We start from the raw sequence: 25,673 nt of genomic DNA, 5'->3' as shown, positions 1-25,673 counted from the left end.
GTCATGAGGAGCAACTGTGGATTTAGTCCACCTGCAAATTAATGCTGGGAAAAGGAAACCACTTGGGGTTCAACAGGTCTCTTTCCCTGTTTTTTTTTTGTTGTTGTTGTTTTTTTAATATGTGTACTTCCTCTGCTTCCCTCACAAACTCCATAGCTTAGGAATTCCAAGCCATTAAATGAAATTAAGACACAGGCTTATTATTTATTTAGAGCCAAAAGGTTACAATCAACTCCCCTCCAACAATCAACCAATATCCTTTTGTTTACTGGAAATATAACAGGAAAACACTACCTTATATCTAAATGACTTGGGTGGCGGGGGGGGTGGTATTTTCATAAACGCTTGTTGAATTTTCCTAATTAATCAGAAGTCTTTGGCACAAATCGTCGAACTGTTGAGGCTTGAGACCCAGGGCTGGCAGAAAACTTGTCAGCAGAAACTGTCTTTTGCGCAATCTATGTGCTACCTGGCACAAAAAGTACTTAGTAAATCTTGATTATGATTACATTACAATGGTTAATTAGCAGAGCTTTTCTTTGTCCTTACAAACTTCTTTAGACTCTTTGTCACTAATGAATTGAGGAATGAGAGTTTCCCTGGGTTTGTAGGCAAAAGAAAAAAAAAGTGAGACAGTAGTTTTTGTTATTTTCCAAAGGATATCCCTTGTGCTGACAGTATTCCATGGCGTGAGCCCCACAGTCCCAAAGCCAACCACCCAAGCTGGCCAAAGAAAACGCTGACCCTACTGGACTTGAGTAGGTCAAGGAGTTTTATGGTGAATGGAGAGTGACTGTAAAGTTAATCTCTTATTTATGTTACACTGTGATAATCCTGCCTAAGAGTAACAACAGCCACAAAAGTCAGGAAGTTAAAAAGAATTAACAGCACAAAAAGAGTCTTAGGCCATCTTTTTGTTTTGACAGTTATTGGTGTAAACTTGACAGGAGGTTCAGTTGTTAAAAAAGCATTTTTCAAGTCTAATTAAATGCTTATAATAGTGTATATTCTATTTAAAACAATATTGAATACTCTGAACTACAAAACGGTAAACAGAAAAATAAATTTGTATAATGCAAAATTTTTTAAATTTTATTATTATTATATTTTAAGTTTTAGGGTACATGTGCACAACGTGCAGGTTTGTTACAAAATTTTTAAAATTAAAGATAAAATGGGCACCTTATTTGGAAAGCTTTCAGAGTATCTCAGAAATGATTTAAGACTTTTTTTCTTCAAGACTTGAGTTGGATTAAAGAAAGTGGGCAAGGAGTAATTTTTTTAAATGGGTTTCCAGTTTACAGTTATTTTATAGACATTTTCAGCAAGGACATAGTAAAAGGAAACATTTAAGCATATTGTGAAATATTGAGGTTAGATGAAAAATAATTTCCTGAAGGGATTTAGTCATTGGAATAAGTCACCAAAAATAAGCTCTGAAATCTTTTTCTCTAGAGGTCTTTAAAAGCATGATACATTTCATCTCTCAAGGACAGAGTTGTATGTGAAGATGGATAATCACAGTAAATAATTTCAATGAGAATATGAATTCTTCTGACTAAGTAAAGACGTTATTTCTTCAAAAATGCTTAAAATGGAAAAAACCATTAATTAGGTTCCAACAGAGTGACTGGGAAAAGGCAGTTTTATAGGAGCTTTCATTGCTTCACTCAAAAGAAATGTCTCTCAGCATATGTGTTGTTGTTGTGGCCCCTATAAAATCATTAGCTTCAATTTTGGCTCTCTTTCTACGTGGATATAACAGTCCATGAATTCATATTTGGAATCCCAAGCAGTTACATAACTTATTATATCTTGCCAAGATCGGTAATGTTTCTTATTTTTGAGTAATTTGTTTATAAGAAATAGCAATTGTATATCACAGGTGAAAAGAACCCAGAAAATAAGATTAGATATTAAAACTGTCATGGGATCATTTTTAGAATAATTTCACCCATGAGAAGATTGTTCGCTAGTGAATGAAGACTGATTTAATTCCAGTGGTGTAATGTTATACTAATCTTAGAGATGCAATACAGCCTTCAGAGGGATTTATGTACCAATAGCTATGCCACTGTTTCCCAGTAAAATAGATGAAAGCAACTCACAAATACATGGCTCATTCCTCTATACATCTCTGAAATGAATGGATAAGTGTGGCAAAGAAGCTATTGTCAGAAAAAGAAAAGAAAAGAAGGAGAAAGAAAAAAGCTAAAAGCACACATGAGTGTAAGGGAAGCGAAAATAAGGAAATGCCAAGTGAACAGACAAAGAGGTGTGGTCCCAGCAACATAGGAAGAGACAAAATATCATGGTGCCACATGGACCCAGTGAGGAAAATTTCAGTAAAAACAGGGTGCACACCTGACTCAAGGGCTAAAAGAAGCCAAAGAGATGAGGACTAAGTATGACCATTTGACCTGACAGGTCATTATCAAAAACCTTTGATGGTTAGACACTAAAGTGGGTAGAAGAGGAGAAGGAGGGATGCCAAGTGAGGAAGTAAATATAGAAGTTATCTAAGTATTTTGCTGGATTCTCTATAATTGATTGTGGACAGTGGAAGCATTCACAAGGAAGAGCGGAACCAGATGACTCAAGGACGCTAATCCCAAAAAGAAAACTCCAGCACTGCACAGTAAAAGTGTGCAAAGGGGCTTAGAACAAGTCCTCTTCCTTTTTCTCTACCTGAGCTCCAGAGGGCACCACATATTCATGTTCCTCTTCCTGAAAATGTTTATGATGTGATTTTTAAATAAAATTGATTTGCATGGTGTGATATTTATATTATTTATTATTTTTCTGAATTGAACACAAAAGTTTATAAATTTCCTTATTACGCAACTTTTGCTAGGTTATGCAGAGGTAAGAAATAGCCAATGGCTTCTAACAACCATGGTTTATTTCTTGTCTACATTGCATGTGATCTCCATGTGTGTTGTTAATTCAGGGGTCCATAGTCATGAATGACCCCTTTCTGGACACACTGAGTTCATAGCAGTTAGAAGAGAAGCAAGAACAGAGCCTCAGGGTGGTTCTTGAGCTCTTACTCAGACATGGCAGAAATCACTTCACTCACAGTTGAGCAAAGCAAGTCACCTACCTCAGGGATAGAGTGCAAAAGTACAATTATGTGACATGGAGGGCAGAGAACACATGGTAACAATATAATCTATCACAACTGTTAAAATTTTAGAAGCCATACCATGCATAGAGAAAAAAATTAAAATTTTTTGCATCTTTCTAATTAGTTTACTGATGAGATCATAATATGAGTTTTCTTTTGATCCTGCTTTTTAATTAATACTACATTGTACATTTTCCTCTATGCCATTTGGTATTCTTTAAAATGTGATTTTAAAGGCTGTACTTTATTGCATTGTCTGGAAGTATATAGGTAATGTGTTTGTATATATACACATACATTATTCCATTATCTGGATATATATATTTACTTTCCCTTGACTTTTCTGCTTTCCTGTTTTTGTTGTTGTTGTTGTTAATATATTGTCATCCAGAAGATTAGGAAACATTTTCTAAACTATTTTCTAATGCAAGCTTTGAGGAATGTTAATGACCTGAAATAACTGTGGCCACACCTTTAATAATGGCTGCCTTATCTCTCCTTCTGAAGCATTAATACTCTATTTACAAAATAAGGTTTTTAGTTTCGGTTGAACACTTGCCTGGAAAGTGAAAGCAATGCTCAGAAGTGCTAATATATTTTTGGTGTTTCACTCCCATGATTTGATTTATTGTGAAATTCTTTGAGTGACCAATAATGCTTTCTTTAAGTCCTAAAACTCCTTTCCAATCATATAACAAGAAAGTTAGCAGTTCAGGTACTGTCCATCTCAAAATATGTATTAAGAATATACATTAGAAGTTTTAATTTTGAGATTATATGTGTTCCCTATAACAATCTGGTGTCTAAAGAAATAAATCAAATATTTTAATGATGTAGTTGACACTTGTTTGCCTACCCATTATCAATTCCTCCCTTTCTTTACCTAATAGAATCTTCCCACAGTCATCTGCATGCTTCCGTGGAGACCGACCACACTCCCTGCTCTAAGAGCAGGACTGACTGTTCTAAGAATGACCCCGACCTCATTGCCAATGATTGATTCAGGAGTGGGCAGTTTGCTCCATTCTGCCAATGAGACAAGAAGAATATCTGACTCCTGAGAAACATTCTTTCTCTGTTAGAAGAGAGTCATATTAAAAGTCATTCCTTTCCTTCCTCCTGACATTTTCATGTGCATAAGTGATACCTGGAACAGATATAGACAGCTTCCCGGCACGTTAGGAGGAGCTAAAAGTGAGGGTGTCACACACAAGCAGTGGAAAGAACTTGGGTCTTTAATGACCTTGGGGAGCACTGAATCAACCTGGAAAGGTGCCTGGCCTTTTGAAGTCCTCTTATATAAAAGTTAGTGCATTTCCTTATTGTTTAGCCAGTTTAAGTGGACTTCAGGATACTTCTAGGAGAAAGTATTCTAGCTGATGCAAGGCAGGCAGAGATGCAAGAATATGCTCAAAACAATCAATGAATCAAAAGCAACACTGGATATCTAAAACATAATTCCATCTGATACACTGATACTGACATGTACACACAGCACAAATCTATATATATATATTTTGTTTCCGACTTAGTTACTGAAAGGTCTGTCATGTTTGCATGTACTGTGATGAATAAAATAGGAGACAAGTTAAATTGTATATGTAATCTTAAAATGAAGGAAGATGGACAGGATGATTTAATTCCAAAACTGTAAATTCATGTACTTTAAAACAAATAAAATAAATTCTAGCCCAAACTCTTGCAAATGATATCCCAGAGGTGCCCACGATTTGCGTTCTCCACAGATCATAGCCTAAGTAACAAGGATGGTGCAGAGAACTTTAATGTATTTCCCACAGGGCAATTAAATAGAGCTACACATAACAGCCATACAATCAGTTGATATGACATACAAATAGTTCCGCTGTGGCTCACGCCTGTAATCCCAGCACTTTAGGAGGCTGAGGGGGGCAGATCACTTGAGGCTGGGAGTTTGAGACCCGCCTGGCCAATATGGCAAAACCCCGTCTCTACTAAAAATACAAAAATTAGCCGGGTGTAGTGGCACATGTCTGTAGTCCCGGCTACTTGGGAGGCTGAGGCAGGAGAATCGCTTGAACATGGGAGGCGAAGGTTGCAGAGAGCACTCCAGCCTGGGCAACAGAGTGAGACTCTGTCTTAAAAAAAAAAAAAAGAAAGAAAGAAATACAAAGAATTCTACATTGTTTGTGAAGAAAAAGATGTATGTTGGACTTGGATTGGTGAAAGATACAAGTAATATAAAATCAGATTTCCATCACTGGCTTTCAAGTCTTATCTTCCAAGTCTTTCACCCAAGTTTATGATGGCAAAACTTACTGAATCGTATTCAGTTTCATGTTTTTGCTTTCCATTCTGTAAATCCCATGGAGGTACAAATAAAAAGAACTGGCTAAATTTAAATAAACAGATGTCTGTAATTTAGATAACCAAATCCTATAGAATTAAGCCCTGACTAGAAAGATTTATAAGCAAATATGAGCTCCCTCAATCAGTTATACAAACAGTCAAAATTTTCTGCTTTCTAACTCATTCAAGCTTTCGTTTTGGCATATGAAACACAAAGAATGCAATCCAGAATCTCATTTGCATGCACATTTCAATTTAAAAATATAAAGGTTTTTATTGTAGTTTTTACCTCTGAACATTACAATGTGGAAATCAGGAGCAGGAATTGAAGAATAAAAAGTATTTTTCCCCAAATTATGTAACTTTGTATTATTTTTCCTTTAAATTAAAAAAGATAGCTGTATCTACATATAAAAGTAAATTATTCAGAGAATTAGATCAATTTTCAGGGTTTTATTGCTCCTGTGGCCTAAGAGGAAAACATCCTCAATAAGGCCTTACAAAAGTCCTACAAGTTAAGATCAAGAAAAATATAAGTTCAAAATGTTATCACTTATCTGTGGAAGAAAAAAAAAAGATGATATCATAGAAATACAAAGTAAAATAGAGGATACCAGAGGCTGGGAAGGGAATGAGGTAGGGGGATAGGGCAAGATTTGTTAAAGTATACAAAATTATAGCTAGATAGAAGGAATGCATTCTGGTGCTCTATAGCACTGTAGGATGACCATAGTAAGCAGTCATATACAGTTTTAAAAAGCATGAAGGAGGTTGTTGAATATTCTGAACACGAGGAAATGATGTTTGAGATAAGAGATATGCTAATTACCCTGATCTGATCACTATATATGTATTCCAATATCATTATGCCTTGTATACACCACATCTATAATTACTATGTGTCAATTAAAAAATTTTTAAAATAGTATTACCAAGCATAAGTAAGTCATAAGAGCAATAGCCAGAAGACCCTTAAAGACTGCAGATATTAACATAGATACAAAATATATAATATCTATGCATTCATTTTTATTGCTGCTGTAACTAATTACCACAAACTTAGTGGTTTGAAACAACACAAATTTATTATCTTAGAGTTATTGGGGTCACATATCTTAAAATCAGGGCCGTGTTCCTTTCTAGAACTTAAGGAATGGGTCTGTTTCCTTGCCTTTTCCAGCTTTTTGAGGACACCTGTTCCTTGGATCTGACCCCCTTTACTGGTCTTCAAATCTAGCAGTGCTGTATCTCCCTGACCATGCCTTTTTGTTTTTTGGTCATATCTCTTTCTCTAACCCACTTCTTCTGTCTCCCTTTCGCACTTTTAATGATTCCTGTGATAGTATTGGGGCCCACATGGAAAATCTAGAATAATCTTCTTATCTGCTGATTAAAATCATAATTTCATCTGCAAGCCTAATGCCCCTTTGCCATGTATGCCAACATATGCACAAGTTCTGGGAATTAGGACAGAGATGCCTTTGTGGAGAGCATTATTCTGCCTACTACAAGCTGTATCCTAAATGCTTATGAAAATAAAATACGGAACCACAAATATGAATAAGTAATACACAACCATTGGTAATGATCAGAAAGACTTTAAAATAAACAGGATGGAATTTCTTGAAATAAATTATACAACTTTTGAAATAAAAGGTCTCCATAAATGAGGTAAATAGATTTTTAGATATAGTTGAAGAAATAATTAACTGAATATGCATCTGATGAAATTGTCTAGAATGTAATGCAGAGGGACAAAAAGAAATAAGTAGAAAATATAGAACAGAAGTTAAAACATGTAGAAGATAATGAGTAGCTCTAGGATATGTGTAGTTGAAAGCCAAAAGGAGAAAATAGAGATAATGGAAAGAAGAAAATACGTGAAAAGACAGTGGCTGAAAAGTTTAAAAAAAAAAAAAAAACTTGAATTCACAGATCCAGGAAGCATAATGAATCTTATGCAGTATAATTTTTTTTAAATAAAGTCCACACTTGGATGTGTTTTGGTAAAATTGGAGAACACCAAAATCAAAGAGAAACTATTAAAAGCACCAAAAAAACCCCACAAAAAACCATCATCTGATAAAGGCTAAAAATAAGACCAACTGAAGAATTATCAACAGCAAGTGCTGGGCTGATATAACTATAATTGAACTTTTTTAACCTGGAAAAATTATTTTTCAAAAATCAGAGTGAAATGGAGTCATTTTCGGATAAACAAAAATGGAGTTTACCACCAACAATTCTTTACTTCAGGAACTCCTAAAAGATGTATTTCAACAAGATGGAAAATAATCACAGAGGTATAAACTGAGATACAAAATATAGTGAAAAACAAAATGGTAAATGTACATTTTAATCTAAACAAATATGTGCCTGCATAAAAAATTGTCTATAGTTTTATTTTAAAAGGCAACTCTAAAATACTGTGCAAAATAGGATGTAAGTCAGAAAGAGAGTTCTGTATTCTAATATTTAGGATACAGATATCTTTGGACATTATAAAGACCAGATTATGATATAATAACCACTGAATGAAAAGTAATATAGTATAAATGTTAACATCATAGAAGGAAAAAATGAAATAAACACACAAACCAATTAAATAAAATGGCAAAAAAGAGAAAAGGAGCATCAAAAATAGACCAATTTTAAAAATAAGATGGTAGAGATAAATCAAAATATATCAATAATTTCAATAAACCAATAAGGTCCCCAATTAATAGATGGATTATTGGATTACATACTTACCTTAAAATAAGATCTATGTTTATTGCTGGGTAACGGATTAGTTCAAAACTTTGTCTTAAAACGAACATGCATTATGTTTATGAATTGACATAATGTGAATTGAAAATTTCATTTTCTGTGAATCAGGATTTAGGAAGAGGCTTAATTGAATGATTCTGACTCAGGGTCTCCCAAGAGATGCCCATGATCTCAAGGCTTGACTGAAGAATCTGTCTACAGCCTTGGTATCCTCAGAACATGGCATCTGGCTTTCCTCAAAGTCAAAAAGCCAAGTTGTCTTATTACCTGAGCCCAAACATCCGTACTGCCACTTGTGCAATGTTCTATTGATTAGGCAGTCAGCCCTATTCATTGTGGAAGAGGACTATGTAAGGATATGATCACCAGAAGTTGGGGATCACTGTGGGCCATCTTGAAGACTGGCTATGACAAAATACACCAAGGTAATACTATCAAAAGAAAGTTGGGGTAGCTAGGTTAATACCAGGCAAAATTTATTTTAAGACAAAATAATTGTTAAAGATTAGAAAAAAAATCGTTAAGTAATGATAATAACTTGAATTCATTAAAAAACTAACAAATCTAAACTCAGATCTCTGTGGAAAAAATTAATTAGTCTTAAAATATAAGAACCAAAAGTATATTGAACACAAAAGGGAAAAATCGACAATCCATCATCCACGGGATAAATTTAAACATATTTTACTCAATTACTGGCATGTCAAACAACAAAAATTAATAAAGATAAAGAAGATTTGAACAAGAGGATTAGTAAGTTTGGTTTCCATGTGCAACAATTAGAGAATATACAATGTCTAATGGATACATGGGCGTTTATAAGAATTAACCCAATGTCAGACCAACATCAGGTCTCAGGTAGTATAAAAATCATTTTCTGAGGCCATGTTCTCCAAGTACTGTGCAATTAAAATGCAACAACTAAAACAACAACAATACATTTTGTAATCTTAAAACACAGTTTTAAATAATTTATGGATTAAAAAGACAATAATGAGAATTTAAAAATGCTTAGAACTGAATAATTATACAAATACTACAAATTAAATCCTGTGAATTGCTGTGAAAGCAGTACTTTGGAGTATATCTGTATATAGCTGAAAAGGTCATATTCAGAAGAAAATAAAATTAATGAGTTAATTATCTAACATAATAACAGAAGAACAACAGAATAAAACCAAAGAATGTAAAAGTTAGGAGATAATTTTTTTTAATGACAGAAATAAGTTACCTACAGAGGATCAACCAAGCCAGAAGACAAACCTCTGAAGAGAGTAAAGAAGAGAAGGCACAACCAGCTATCAAATCATAGACATTAAAGACAACACAAAAATATAACTATAATAAAAATAAATTTTAAAAATAACAAGAAGATCTTTATGTTATTCACAATATATATAAAATCAGCAAATTCTTAGAAAAATCAGCACTTAGAAAACTGATCCAAAAGAGAAGAAATACACTAAATATAAACTAGTAAGGGAATCAGTAGTTAAAATATGCATATAATAAACATTAGGCCAAACTAGTTTCATAGACAAATTGGACAAAATTTTCAAAGTACCAATTATTTTGGTCTTGTACACCTGTTTAAAGATAGTTGAAAAGGAGAAAATACTCCCCAACTTTTTCTTTGAAGTTAAGAAAACCTCGATACTAGAAGCAGACAAGGATTATACAAAAAAAAGGAAAATTATAGTCCTGTCTCAGTCCTGAATAAATGCAATAGGTCCCAAATGAAAACACCAGCGAATTAAAAGCAAAATTAATGAATGACCAAGAGTTTATCCCAGGAATGCAAGAGTAGTTTAACATTTAAACAACTATAAATGTCATTCACCACATTAAAAGATTAAGTACATGCAAAACAAGAATTTGATAAAATTCAGCACTGTCAATGATAAAATTTTTTAGCAAACAAGTAATAAAAGGAAACTCTTTTAACCTGATAAGGTTTTCACCAAAATTCTAAAGAAAACATCATTGTTAATAATAAAATATTAGAAAAATTCATTTTTAAATCATGAGCACATTGACACATCATATAACTACTCCATTAAACATGGTACTGGAAGTCCTAGCCAGCATAGTAAAGCCAGAAGAAGACATAAAAGTCACATAAACTGAGAAGAAAAAAACAAAATTGTCATTAGTCTCAAATGTTATAATTTGTTTACACATGCACACACACAAAAATTCCCATACAAATTGACAGACTATTATAAGAATTTAGTGAAGTGGCTAGTGATATGATTAGCAATAAAATACTCTTTATTTTCTCTATGTTAATATCAGATATCTAAATTTTAAAAACAGATTTTTAAAATGTTACCATTTATAATAAAAACAAAATATATTGTTTCCTAAGACTTATTCTAGCAAACATTGTGGAAATCTTTCATGGAGAAAATTATAAAACTTTTTTGAGAGGTTTTAAAGTTGATCTACACAAGTGCGGGAGATAAATTTTATTTTATGGGAACATGGTATCACAGTTTTAATTCTCACTCAAATTTATCTATCCATTTAATGTAATTCTCCTCAAAGTCCCCAGAGCTTTTTGTAGACTATAACAAGTGATTCTATAATATGTGTGAAAAGCAAATAGCCAAGAAAACAAAAAACATGCCTGAAAGAAGAATAAGGTGGGAGGACCTGCCTTTAACTATTCTGTTTTACTTGAAGCTCTAGTAAGTTGGAAGCTGTGGGGTGGCACAGTGATAGATAAATTGGTCAGTGAAACAGTAGATGACCCAGAATCAGATCCATGATGATTTGGACATGTATTATATGGGATAAGGATACTAATTAATAACTGTGGAAAGAGAGGCTATTCAATAAACAGGGGCAGTTGAGTGTCCATGTGGAAAAAATAAAATTGGATCCCAATCTCACCACACATGTGAAAATCATTTCCTGATAGATTAAGAATTTGTGAAAATCAAACTTAAAACTTTTAGAGAAAAAAAAAGGAAGGAAAACATGGTCGTGGGAAAATCCAGTCTTCTCAGAGTAGTGAAGAATTTCTCAAGAACACAAAAAACCTTACTACAAAAGTAAAGACTGAAAATCTACACTATGTTAAGACTTTGTATTCACTGAAAAGACAGCATAAGTAAAGTGAAAAAACAAGCCACAATCCATAAAAATTTATTTACAACACACTACCAATAAATGGTATACAGAATATACGAGTAATATATAAATGTACTGATTTTCTATAAATCAGTAAAATGCAGATAATGCCATAGAAAAAAAATAGGAAGAAAATAACTACGGGCATTTCTCCAAAGAGGAAACAAGAATAGTGAAAAGGTATCTAACACCGTTAATAATCAGGAAAATGCAAATTAATAGCAGAATGATATTTTATTTTATTTCCCTAGACAGACAAAAATCAATAAGTTTAATAATACCAAGTATTGGTGAAGATGTAAAAGCAACAGATTTAGGAAAAAAAAGAGAAGATTTCCCACTAAAATTGAAAGTGTTCAGGCCTGGCACGGTGGCTCACGCGGGTAATCCAGCACTTTGGGAGGCCGAGGTGGGTGGATTACTTGAGGTCAGCAGTTCAAGACCAGTCTGGCCAACAAGCTGGGCATGGTGGCACAGGCCTGTAGTCCCAGCTACTTGGGAGGCTGAGGCAGGAGAATCGCTTGAACCCTGATGGCAGAGGCTGCAGTGAGCTGAGACCACGCCACTGTGCTCCAACCTGGGTGACGGAGCCAGAAGCCATCTCAAAAGAATAAAAAGTGTTGATAAACTATAACTCCACGATTCTTCCAGGGACTGACTTTAGAGAAAGTTTTCTATATGTGCATCAGAAATAAAAGAATATTCACATAATCAGTTCAAGTATCAAAAACCTGGGTGATCTCAAATATCTATCAGTAGCAGAATGGATAAATAAATTGTAGTATATGCATACAACAAATCATTGTAAGTCAGTTACATACAACAACAATGACTCTCAAAGATATGATGTTGAGTGAAAAAAGTAAATTCCAGAAGGCTGTGTAATAACATTTTTAAAGAATGGAAGAATACACAATACGGTATTCAGGAGTGTACACATATGTAATACAACTAAAATTGGTAGGAAGGATGTCAAACATTCAGAATAGTGGCTATACCTAGAAGGTGGGGCAGGGAAAATGGATAGGAACAGAGTGTAGAGTATTGGATATGTGCTCGTTCATTTTGTCAATATGCCTTGTAAATCAAATCTATTTCACATGTATTTTTCGTACTACAAAATATTGTGAAAAAAATGAAAAAGAAGGCTGGGCATGGTAGGTAGCTCATGCCTATAATCCCAGTACTTTGGGAGGCCTAGGCTAGAAGATTGCTTGAGACTAGGAGTTGGAGACCAGCCTGGGCAACAGAGAGAGATCCTATTTCTCCATTAAAAAATTTAAAAATTAGCCAGGTATGATGGGGCACACCTGTAGTCCTGGCTACTCTGGAGGCTGAGGTGAGGGGATTGCTCAAGGCTACGGGTTTGAGTCTAGTGAGCTGTGATCACACCACTGCACTCCAGCCTGGGAAACAGGGCAAGACCCTATTTCAAAAAAGAAAGAAAAAAGTTAAAAGACAAAAGTGGCAAGAGCTGATTAAATGGAGCCTAAAGAAGAATTTTAAACTGAGGGAATAAAAATAATGTTGAGTCCCTATTTCTCTTTTTTGGGTTTCATGAATACTTTATGGAATGATAGGGAAGGCAAATCAGATGTCATTATTTCTCCACATTACAAACCAGAATTCCAAAGATTAGATACTTTAAAGTTAAGTTACATACAAATTGTATTTGTTGTTCATACTGATAACCATTTTTCTTTACTTTATTTATTTATAAACATTAGAAGAAGGCTTTTTTGTGAAAAAATGCAAATAAAGAGTACCTGCAAATTAAAAATCTACAAATGTGCATACACACACACACAAATTATAACATATTTATACAAAATATTTTAGAAAACTTACCTCTTAAAATAATATGATTTTTTCTAAAGAGCTTACGTTTTTAAAGGTGATTTTAGCGTGGAAGATTTGAGGTTTAATTATTAGATAACTTAGTCTGGGAGTTGATTCTACAGCTGCAGAATCAGTGAATCTTAGTGATCGCTTGTGCAGGGCCAATTCTCATACCACGCCTCTCCTTCATCAGAAAATTCTTTGGGTTTCTGGAGTCTGATAGCTGACTTCTTTCTGTAGATGGATACAAATACCACCAAATCCTTTCCTCATTCTTGCTTTCCTTATTACCCATCCACCCTGTTGCTTTCCTTATGACCCATCCACCCTGTTCCTATATATACACAAAACCACCCAGTGAAGATCCTGAGAAGTATTTGCAAGCAATTTGCAGGATTTTTGGTGTTTTGTTGTTGTTGTCCCTGTACATTGTGACTCCTGTGAAAAAAATTTTTTTCCAGTTTTATTGAAGTATAGCTGACAAATAAAAATGTGTATTTCAAATGTACAGGGCCAGGTGTGGTGGCTCACGCCTGTAATCCCAGCACTTTGGGAGGCCAAGGCAGGTGAATCACTTGAGGTCAGGAGTTCTAGACCAGCCTGGCCAACATGGTGAAATCTCGTCTCCACAAAAAATACAAAAATTAGCCGAGTGTGGTGGTTCACACCTGTAACCCCAGCTACTCTGGAGGCTGAAGCAAGAGAATCTCTTGAATCCAGGAGACAGAGGTTGCTGTGAGCCAAGATCGTGCCACTGCACTCCAGCCTGGGAGACAGAGTGACACTCTGTCTCAAAAATGAATAAATAAATAAATGTGTACAATGTAATGATTTGATCTCCATATACATATATATAGACAGAAATGATTACCACAATAAGTTTTATCACATTCATCACCTCACAGTTACCTTTCGCGTGTGTGAGAATGCTTAAGATCTACTCTCTTAGAAATTTCAAATACTCAAGATAATAAGTGTAGTCACCACGCTGTAAATAAGATTCCCAGAACTTGTATTTCTTATAACTGAAAGCTTAAGACAACCGTGTCACCTGCCCAATACTTCCTAAAGTATTTGTTCTGAGGGTCTGGGGCAGGTTGTCATTGCAGGATGCTTGCAATATTGCCCCCCTAAATTCCATGATGAACAGTCATTTATTCTGAATTTTCAAGGATATGGTTTATAAATTTTGTGGTACAAAATGATACTAAGGATGATACAATTTAAGTTACCAGCCAGCATCTTTTCCATGCCACTTAAGAACCAGCTCAGAGAATGAGGCCTTTTGGCTTGACATAGACCTAGAGGACCGGGGCCAGATGGAAGGGACAAGTCTAGGAATGGCAGCAAGGTCAAGTTTCACCTATGTGGCAATTCTGTGAAAATTCTCAGTGTTTTTATTCCAAGATGGATTATTTCATCTCCTACTGTTATAACTGGAAAACAGAAAGGAGTGTATTCAAAAACTACCTCCAAAAGTTAGATTTGTAGATTCGGATGAAAAGTATAAGGTTTCTGAAAGAAAAATTCCAAGAATTTCATAGGAGGGTCTAGGAGTCTTAGAGGGAAAAGTACTAGAATCAGAATAATAGTACCTTGTTGAGAACTTCCCAAATCAATTAATTGGTTCTAATTACTTCTAAAAATTAGGGGGAACTCCTGCACTACCTTATCTTAACTACTGTGAAGAAAAACAATATAAATGTTTTAAAGGGCACAGTTATTTAAAACGTTATCTTTCTGGTAACAAAAAATAATTGTGATAAGAGACCTAAGTTGCAAACTCAGAGGTTAAGGCCATTTATTTTTTAATGCATCAATATTCATTATTTTTATTTGTATTCTCTAAATGAATTCCTAAATATATTTCTAAGTATATGAGGTGATCATAGTCAGACTAAGGTTTTTTTCTTTTTCACTTTTATCTCCAGGAAAAGTCAAATTGTAATTTGAAATAACCATTCAACAGCTTGCTTTTTTTTTTTTTTTAAACTTTCTAGCTACAGTACTTGCTTCCAAGTACTGTTGGTAGAGAGAGGAAAAGTTGAAAAAATAAAAAAATCCAAACAAGGGGTCTACGTAAAATGTCCTCTCTCTATATTTTGTTCTGATTTTAATGAGGCAGTCATGAATCTGGGAACTTGAGGGGAATGCTGGGAACTTTCTGTAACAAACCAAGGTTAAGAAAATTCTGAGTAGCCAAATCAACATTATAATATAGGCAATTAGAATTTCTCAGCATGAAGTCTTAAAATACAATACATGAACATGAATCAGAGGAGAAATGCATATTTTCAGAAAAACAGCAACTCCTCTGAAGGGGTAAGGAAATTATGGTAATAGTAAGAGAAAATAAAATGACCATTCATTCATTCACACATTTAATAAATACTAACGAACACATGTTGTCCCAGGCAGGAGATATAAAAATGTCTAAGGCATGACACCTGATTTTGATCTCTAATCTAATATGTGTGGAAATAGGATCACTTGAAATATATGTGGGAATAGTAGAACTAACAAATTGTGGGTGAAATCTATGTGCCTTGTGTATGAATCTAAGTCCTTATGTATTCATGATCGGTAAATATCCTTGCAAAGAATGTTACAGAGACAGGGTACTTTTTTCTTCATGCCGAAAGTGTAAAATGATCAAAATTGCACATTTTAAATTTCATAAAGGACAATATTACTTGACCAGAAAATATAAGCGGATCCTCCTAACCAAAACAAAGGGAAATGTTTACCCCAAGTCTGTCCTTTGATGAAATAATTGGTAATTGGGAATGGGGCAGTGAGTGGTGGCATGCATCCCAGCTCTGAGGATTTAGAAACATAGCTTGATTTCATGCAAGCTTCTTGGATCTGCCCTTATTTTTTATCATAGGCCAATAAGGTAGAGAAAACCAACTGTGAAAAGATGACCCTCATGTGATCCAGGAACAGGAAATGTCCCTCCTCCGCTCTTCTTTCTCCTCACCGCAACCTCAACCTCAGTTGAAAATAAAACTTACAATTTGAAAACGTTATTTATTCATCTATTAGATGAATATTCATGAAGCACTTAGCAATGGACTTGCCCTCATGAAGATTACAGTCCAGTGTTGAATGTAATTTATCAAATATTTATTTAATTCTCTTGTGTTTTTTGTTATTTGGAGGTTCTGAAAGAAGCATGACACTGTCTCTGTCTTCCAGGAGTTGACAGTTTGCAGAGACATATACATCAAATTTTAAAATATAAGGCAAATTAAAAAATATAAGTGATTAAAGGCAAAACTAAATAAAATTAGGTGCCTGAATGTACAATTATATAACAACTGAGCCTTTCTCAGTGATGGCTACTCTACTCAGCATGACACTCAGAGCACCAGCCAGGTAATGTCTTTTGTCAGACAGGTGGTGTCTTCCTCTGCCATCTGTCCCTGGAGTGCATGTAACAGAGAGTCAGGGACCCTGGAACTTCCAAAGAGAAAGAAAAATCACACTAGTGTGGACAATTGCAAGGGAATCAGAAATTTCCATCTAGAAGCCAAAAGTAGTTTGACTGGCATTCAATCAGTGAAGAAATAGAATGACTTGCTCCGCTTAAAACATCAGCCAACCAAACATTAAATAAACAAAAAAGACAAAATAATCATATTAAAACTAATTTGAGGACAACAGCTCAACTGATCAGTTTTCTCTCCTATCTTAGTCCTGCTCAGGGGCTTATTCTGAACTCAAACGGAAAGTAGGAGATGTTTTCTTCAGACCTCCACTGAGTGTGAGTTGTTCTCTTTTCTTTTTATATTATAGTACAGTTTCCCTGGGTTAGGCTTGTTCAGAGACCCCAGCCCAGGCACTGGCTCTCTGTGGAGAGCCCTTTCTTGCACCTGTCAAAATTATGTTAACCTATCTGTGTTCAAATCCAGTACTGTGATTTTGCCTATTGCCAATTAATTTGGAGATATTGATTAAGGATATTCTTTACTGTGTGACTGAATAAAAATGACTGGATCCTTTTTCTAGATTTTGTTTTTTTAATTTTTTGCTGCTATCAGTTGATTTCCTTGCTCATGAGAACAGTTGTCTCCTAATGGAGCAGGAAACATGGTCTGGAGCTTACTTAAGTGGTAGCAATGACAACACCACAACAACAAAGCTTTTCAGAAATAAGCAATTACTTATTTCTGCTACTGCCTACTTCATCCCATTTCCCCCCATGTCTAAGAAGCTTCTACTTCCTTCTGTCGTTCCAATCAAAACATGTTGTATACTGCTAATTACTGAGAGCTGGTTATCCTAATCCTTCACACCTTGGCCATTATAATTCTAATAATGTGATGAGCCTGAAGGGTGGGGACGATCATCACACTTCCAAGCAGCTGTGCTAACTGTTCTCTCCCGACCCGGGACAGTTAATGTCTTCCTTTCTTGATATTTATGTCTTGGGATTTGTTTACCTTCTTTTATTTATTGATATGCTTATTTTCTCCCAATGTGCTCAAAATAATGACTCCGTTATGTATTCAAAAATAAAAGACAAATAAGAAAGAAAAAAAAAACTTATGAACACGAAGTCTAAAAGATATTGCATTATAGTTCTAATAAATACACTTTGGACTTAAAAAAATTAGTCAGTTTCCATTAACTAATCATCACACATAAATTAGTAGCTTTTCATGAGTTATCATATTACGAGGCTCACATTCAAATTTTAGTTGCCCCTACTCTGTGCAGCCTCAAAGACTGTATGCTGCACAGAGCATGCAAATTCTTGAATAAGGCATAAAGTGCACAGTAAGAAGTTAATTTTTTTATTGGTAAATCTTTAGACAATGCTATATACTGTTTAAAATGTACCTTGCTGATTTTTAACAAGAAACAAATCACAGAAAAATCTAATGTTGGGTTTTAAAAAAAAGAAAAAATAATATTTTGACACAAAACAAAATAAAAATGACTTTATCTTCCAAAGCCAGAGTGGAGCGTTAGCGGCTGAGTGGCTGACCCTAGTTTTCAGTATATTCTCCGTTCTAAGGACATTGACAGGAAACGGTCAGCCTGGAGATACAATGAAAGGAAACCCAGCAGTGAAGGTTTCACTGATAACATGTGATTTGAAGTCAGTGAACAGACCTAGCGGTCATTCACTCGCTTAGGCCAAAGTGTATAATAATCCAAAGGCTCCATTAAGATCTTGTCACAAAAGCACACGGAAGATGGCATTTGACTCAGGGGGCAGGGCAGAACATTTTCCTACTAATAAGTGTGTTGCAATAGCTGCTATCAATATGCAGGCATTATTTTACAGCACTGTGTTAATCTAACATATGGTTGTCCTAAAAATGCATATGTTGTACAATAAAAGAGGCCTAATTTTTCAAGGGAGCTCCTTTAGTAATAAAACCTTGACTAACCAGAGCAAAACCCTCTTCTTATCTGCTGTTACCTCTCTCCATCTATCCCTATTTTCCCCTTTCCCTTGGGAGAATAAGCTACTCTTAGTAAACAAAATTACTGAATTGCAATATTTTATGTTCACCACTTTGGATAGAACTCTTCCTATGATATAATGTCACTATCCTGTTTTTTTAAATGGAGTATGTCCTATGATCAATCACTTAACTCTTTCTAACATCAATGACTATTCTGAACTACATTCGAAAACCCTCTTGTTCCTGAACTATGCACACCACACAGCCCCCAACAGCTTAGATTTGTTGTTCTATCTTTCCATAGTATTTGTATTACCTTGTTATCAAGGTAGCCATCTAATAAGATGTGAAGGATTAAGAGTCTGAATCCTCAGATAGAAGTGTACAAGCTATTGGTCACCTTTCTCAACATTTGTCGTTTCTTTCTTTCACCTTAGAAAGTTAATAAATGAATGTGTTAAATTATGGGTAGAAATAAGAGAAAATGAATGCTGGGGAGACTTGAGGACTTTCATTGAGTAAGTTTTCATACTCAGATTCTTGTAAACAGATTGTTGTTACTCAAATATCTCTTTGGCAGCTTTCCCAGTTTTCAATAGGTGAGTGTGGTGTAAAACAAATTGTAACAAGGTAGAGGGTTTTCCTCTGAGTTAGACCAAACAGCTGCATTACCCAATGGAAATGAAATGTGAGTCAAATATTGACTGTAAATTTTCTCCTAGAAACAATAAAAAGGTCAAAAGAAACAGGTGGAATTAATCTTAATGATATACTTTAACTCAATAAATCCAAAATAGGGCCGGGTGTGGTGGCTCACACCTGTAATCCCAGCACTTTGGGAGGCCGAGGCGGGCAGATCAGAAGGTCAGGAGATTGAGACCATCCTGGCTAACACGGTGAAACCCCATCTCTACTAAAAATACAAAAAAATTAGTGTGGTGTGGTGGCGGGCGCCTGTAGTCCCAGCTACTTGGGAGGCTGAGGCAGGAGAATGGCGTGAACCAGGGAGGCGGAGCTTGCAGCAAGCCGAGATGGCACCACTGCACTCCAGCCGGGGTGATAGAGCAAGACTCTGTCTCAAAAACAAAAAATAAATCCAAAATAGTATTATTTAAACATATATATTTTAAAATATTGAGACATTATTCATTTTTTTCATAAGTCTTTGAAATCTGGTGTATAAGTACAGCATATCTCAGTTTGGACTAACAACTTTTCAACTGCCCAACAGTCACAGGTGCTAGTGGCTATTGTATTGGACTGCACAGGTACACAGGATTTTTTCTTTTAATCTTTATGTCCCTATGGATCAAACCAATGGCATTTTAAAAAGTTATATAATGAGGGATTTAATGGAAAGGTCTATTTAAACCAACCTTGTTTGCAGAGAATTTTAGGTGGAAAAATGTATTCTGTTCACTTGGGGCAATAGAGTGTTTATTTTGCTGTTAAATTATGATCTCCTGAGTTTAGATTTTTCTGTGTAATAGTATCTGAAGTGACTCTTTAAATTAGCACTTCATGATAATGTCAAAAGTATTCATGTAGAATGACTGAACTCACCTTTTTGGATATTAATTATAATTAAAGTGCATTTTCACATACAATTTATCTAACGAATCTTTGTCATTCATTTCCTTTGTGGCAGGCTGAGAGAGGAAGAGTTGCAAAAACAGACAGTTTCTGCCCTCAGGGAGAATCCATTCAAATAAATGAGAGCGGCATGAAGCAAAGAATCAGGTAAATAAATGTAAAATCACAACGGTGAGAAGTACTGCAAAAAACTACACTGTTTCAGGAACATAAAAAGGAGGTTTGACCTAGTAGGCAAGATCGGGAAAACTTCCTTGAGGAAATGGTGCTTGAGCTGAGATCTAAGGGATGAATAAGCCTAACCAGGCAGAGAGGAACTGGGAAGGATACACTGTGAAGTTTGATATTAATCTTTAGTTTTGTTTCATGAAGAAACTATGGTTAGGAGAAAACTTTTCACTGTGCCCAAGAGAATAGTTCTCGCCCAGATTGAATTCTTGGCATTTCTTCCTGAGAGTCTCTCATGAGCCCAGCACTGTCTTTTCCTGTAACGTTGGTGCCAAGTTACCCTTGTCTCTGCTTAGACATTGAGTCCACTCCAGCACTGGATGTGTCTTTGATTTCTCCTTTAAAATGTAATGCGTGGAATAAACATGAATAGGAATTTCAATATAATTAATTCATCAGCTGGTGTAAAAGCTTTTGAAACATATTAAAAATATTTGAAGATAAAGAACTCTTACAAATCAGGGTTTTTTTGTTTTTGTTTTTGTTTTTGTTTTGAGACTGAGTCTCACTCTGTCACCAGGCTGGAGTGCAGTGGAGCGATCTCGGCTCACTGCAACATCTGCCTCCCTGGTTCAAGCGATTCTCCTGCCTCAGCCTCCTGAGTAGCTGGGACTACAGGTGTGCATCACCACACCCAGCTAATTTTTGTATTTTTAGTAGAGACGGGATTTCACCACACTGGCCAGGATGGCCTCGATCTCTTGACCTCGTGATCCATCCACCTTGAAGCCCCGAAGTGCTGGGATTACAGGCATGAACAGATCAGTTTTTAAAAAAGCAATTCAATAAATAAAATGGGCAAAAGACAAAAACAGGCAATTCACAGAAGACGCACAAATGACAAGCGCACATGAAGCAGTTATCAAAGAAATAAACAATAAAGCTTAAATATTTGTTTAGCTTGACTTACCGACAAAGACAATAAAGAACATTGCATGTCTCTAAGAAAACAGTAACTCTAAGACACTGCTGGTAGAAGAATAATTTGCAGCAACTTTACTGGAGGACAATTAGTCAATACACATTTAAAAACTTTGTGACCTAGAAATTCCACTCTTGGAATTTACCCTGAGAGACTAATAAGAGAAGTGAGAAACAAATGTATAAATTTAGAGCTATGATAGCTGTAAAGTGGAACCCACCTAAATATCCAATAAGAAGGGAATGGTTAAAAATTATAATATGTTAATAACAGTAAATATATTGCAAAATGTAACATACATGTGTATTTATTCATAGTGAAGTATATTCACAGTATTCTTGTAAGTGAAAAGCACAACAGAATAGAAAGCAACATGAAGAATATGATTCCATCTTTTATACAGACACACAATTTATAAGTATCCTTACATTATAAAAATTTAGAAAATATAGCGGATTTTTAACATGCAATGGTGTAATTATGTATAATTGATTTTATTTTTACTTATCTAAAGTTTCTACTTTTTGTAGAAATGTTTTCTTATACTTAAGAAATACATTGTTTTTATAACAATTCTTCCTTTAAGAAAAATTTTCAATAAAAGGCTTTTAAAAAAGAAAAAGAAAAAATATTACCTATTATGTTATCATCCAACGACAACTGCATTAATGGGAAGTATTCCCCTTCAGTATTTTTATGGATAACCAATTTTTTAAAACATACTTAACTGGGCTTCTGAGACCAGTATTAAGCCTTGCCTGAGGGACAAGCTTTTACAGAGAATTTTCTAGTATCCAATTACAGGGTTTTTCCATAATAGGAGAATAACAGTTTATAATTAGATTGACACTTTAAGCTCTGTCCAGATACCCTTGTGAAAGGAGACACCATCTCACCTCATTCTTGGCGTGCTCAATTCAATCAGATGTGGTTTTTCTAAGTCAATGATTCTCCTTAGGAGTTTTGGCTGAATTGGGTAAAGTGCCTATTAATAATTACACAAGACAGTCCTGTAAATACCCAGGAGACTTAAAGAATAGTTAGCAAGAAGAATACAGTTATTAGTAGTCCTATTAAAGAATCACTGTACCAGTGGCTAAGACTCTGGAGCCAGACTGCTTGGGTTCAAACCCTAGCTCTGACACTTTCTAGCTATGTAATATAAGGTTTTTTTTTTTCTTTTAACTTTCTCTGCCTTAATTTGCTCTTTGGTAAAATTGGAAAAATAAAAGCATTTACCTCATAAATTCTTGGGAGAATTAATTGACTTAATATAGGTAAAGCACTTACAGTGGTGCTTGGCACAAAATAGAAATACCCAAGAAGTGTTAGTTTCTATTATGGTTCAGAAATCATACCTACTTGGAAATGATGTTGGATGCACAGTGGTTGAAGGGTGAGGAAATGTGATTTGTGATCTCCACAGTACAATTCATTGAACAAATGTGTGCCCTTCATGAATATAAGATATTCTGTACATATTATCACACTAATCTTTACAATCACACTCTAAAGTAAATGCTATTTTCAGCCGAACGCAGTGGCTCAAGCCTGAAATCCCAGCACTTTAGGAGGCCAGGGTGGGTGGATCACCTGAGGTCAGGAGTTTGAGACCAGCCCGGCCAACATGGAGAAACCCCATCTCTACTAAAAATACAAAAATTAGCCAGGCATGGTGGCAGGTGCCTGTAGTTCCAGCTTCTCAGGAGGCTGAGACAGGAGGATTGCTTGAACCTGGGCGGCAGAGGTTGCAGTGAGCCGAGATCATGCCACTCCACTCCAGCCTAGGCGACATAGTGAGACTCCATCTCAAAAGAGAAAAAAAAAAAAGTAAATGCTATTTCTATCTTCAGGACTATAAAACCGGGGTTCCTACAGTTAAGTAACTTGTTAAAGTCACACATAGTTAAGAAAAAGTAGAACAGGAAAGAGGGGAGGCATTCTCTTGGTTTGCACCTTTCATTTGTTAGAGGAATTTCTGAATTAGGAAAACTCCAAAGGCAGAAATAAAGATGCCATAATTTTTTTTTCACAATTTACCCCTTCCTTCAATAACAGAGTTTCTTTTCATTAATTCAATAGCACCTGCCATGGGCCAGGCACTGCTCTAAGAACTGGAGCTACTGTATCCCTAAAGAGTCAATTTTCTAGCTAGAGACAGGCAATAAGTAAGGCTGTGCCAGTGAAGTTATTATCTCTCACCTCCAAACCAGCCTTCTATACTCAGTTTTGCTGTGGTGGCTCTGGGACTCTGCAGACCACTGGATCCAGCACAGTTAAAAGTGAGAAAGCCCATTGTTGATGGTGACGATGAGCAGGAGGCTCCTATGGTGGGCAGTGTCTTGTCCAGCCTGCAGCAGGCAGTGGCACATGTGGGCAAAGCCCCGTAGGCCCTGTGGAGGGCTAGAAACATTCTCCCCCATCCCTACCAGTCCTGGGTACCTGTTCTGTGGGGCACCTTAGCCAAGGTGGCCCTTGCCCACTGAGCAAAGCATAGGCTGCTATTCAGCCCTGCAGAAGCAGGGAGCTCCCCGTCACCCCTAATCCACTCTTGATTTTCCAGAAGCCCTAGGAGCTGCCGAAGGAGAAGGTAGGCACCCAGATGGGCCAAGCACAGCCTGAAAAGACCTGCTGTTAAGAGTGCAGGGAGGGGCCAGGAGTTTCTGCTGTGATAGCTGGTTCCCTGTTAGGCTCTGCCTAGAGGGGATGCTTCAGGGAGAGTGGAGCTCTACAGGAAAAGGGAGTGACTGAACTCCTTCCTTTGTGCTTTCTGTCTGCTTTTTATGTAGCATCCAGAGATGCTTCTTTCACCCTACAAATGGCAGCGCCCTGCCAGAGCAGTGGGTGGATGCAGTTTGCAGTTGTTCCCACGCTTAACAGGACCAGCTTCAGCACAAAACACCTCAGAAACATCAGCCTCAGCCAGGGGGGCTGACTTTTCAGAGGTCTGGGCTACGGGTCCACAGGGATCCTCCACGACGAAGGTGCTAAGTTTCGACTTCAATCTCTTCCTTTTTCTCCCCCAGCCCCAGGAGCTCCCTGCAGTCGGTACCTCTATGATACCTTAGAGTTCTCTTGTGACCTTTTCTTACCTGTTCAGTTACTTGATTAACAATACTATTTTCAGTAAGTGAACACATTACCAGTTACCTAAGTTATTATCCTGTTGTTGAACAGCTAGCTATTTTAAATTTTTTACATCTAAATCCTGCTGCTGTAAAGATTGTGCATCAAACCTTTTTTTCAGGATTTAGGATCCATCTTTTTCAAAAAGAGATTCCCAGAAGTAGAATTACCAGGTTAGAGAATGTGGCTGCTCTATTACTTTTTCTGTATGTTTATATACCACACATATATGCCTAAAATGCATTATTTAGCTTTTCTAAATGTTTTTGCCACTCATTTTCTCCAAGTAGTATGAGGGAATGTTTATATGATTTTTCACAATCATTCGGTTCTTAATAAAATTGTATTTTAAATCCTATCTTGCTTTTGTTTAATTTACTAGCACTGAATTGCTAACGTGCTCTAGCACATTTTTATGTTTATAATGTAAATTTTGAGATTAGGAGTTAATTTTATTTTCAATAATTCACTGTTATTCTAATGTTCGATGTCAATAGTATAATGATTTTAGACTTTAAGTCATGTTCATGATGGGGATGTGTAAGGCTCTGGATGTTTTCATTCCTTCTAGCTCTCAGAACCCCATACAGCAATAGTCATAATTTAAGCATGCTTCCTTAACAGTCTCAAGATACTTACAGGAAGTGATTCCTATAGAGGAATAACATAGATTTTTACTAAATTCTAGTTCATTTTTCACTGCTATTATATGGTCTCTGATCTGGGGTGGATACTTTTTGATTTTCAACTGTCACCTTCACTTTATCTTAATTTTGTTTTCTCTGATTACATTTTTATTCAACCAAGGATACTCTTTAAACCATTAGTGGGACTTTTTAAAAAAATATGTGGGGTAATAGTTTGGAGGATTCAATAGATTCTGTTCTTAAAAGTAGAGAAACCCTTTAAGGATGAGTGACAAAAACAGCAAGTTGTGTTGCCCAATCCATTCGTCCTTTCTTCTTTAATAACAAATCCCCAGTCTCAGCCCTGCAATGATGAGCCATCCCGGAGTCTACTGTTGCCCTGTCCCCTGGAACTAGGATGTCCAGTGAAATGTAGATAGAACAATTATTGGGTGGGACTTCTGAAAAAATCTTTTTTTGCTTTTCTTTCCCTTTTTTCTGCATCCTAATAGAAAATGACGTCACGATGGCTGGAGCTCTGAAAACCACCCTGGGCCCTG

At 35.8% G+C, this 25,673-nt stretch overlaps 1 long non-coding RNA gene across 1 annotated transcript in view; it reads right to left on the bottom strand.

Moving 5' to 3' along the window:
• Window positions 1-21,654: 21,654 nt before the first annotated feature.
• The window catches only part of LOC105740082, a 78,067-nt gene continuing 74,048 nt past the window's right edge, over window positions 21,655-25,673 (bottom strand). The window contains exon 6 of the long non-coding RNA XR_001116096.2: window positions 21,655-23,169. This is a non-coding gene — a long non-coding RNA (uncharacterized LOC105740082). The remainder of the gene's footprint in view (window positions 23,170-25,673) is intronic.

Source organism: Nomascus leucogenys, chromosome 7b (assembly GCF_006542625.1).
Source record: "Nomascus leucogenys isolate Asia chromosome 7b, Asia_NLE_v1, whole genome shotgun sequence".
In the NCBI taxonomy this organism is placed as follows: domain Eukaryota; kingdom Metazoa; phylum Chordata; class Mammalia; order Primates; family Hylobatidae; genus Nomascus; species Nomascus leucogenys.
The sequence above is the reverse complement of the archived record's forward strand: the minus strand, read 5'-3'. Positions and strand labels throughout refer to the sequence as shown.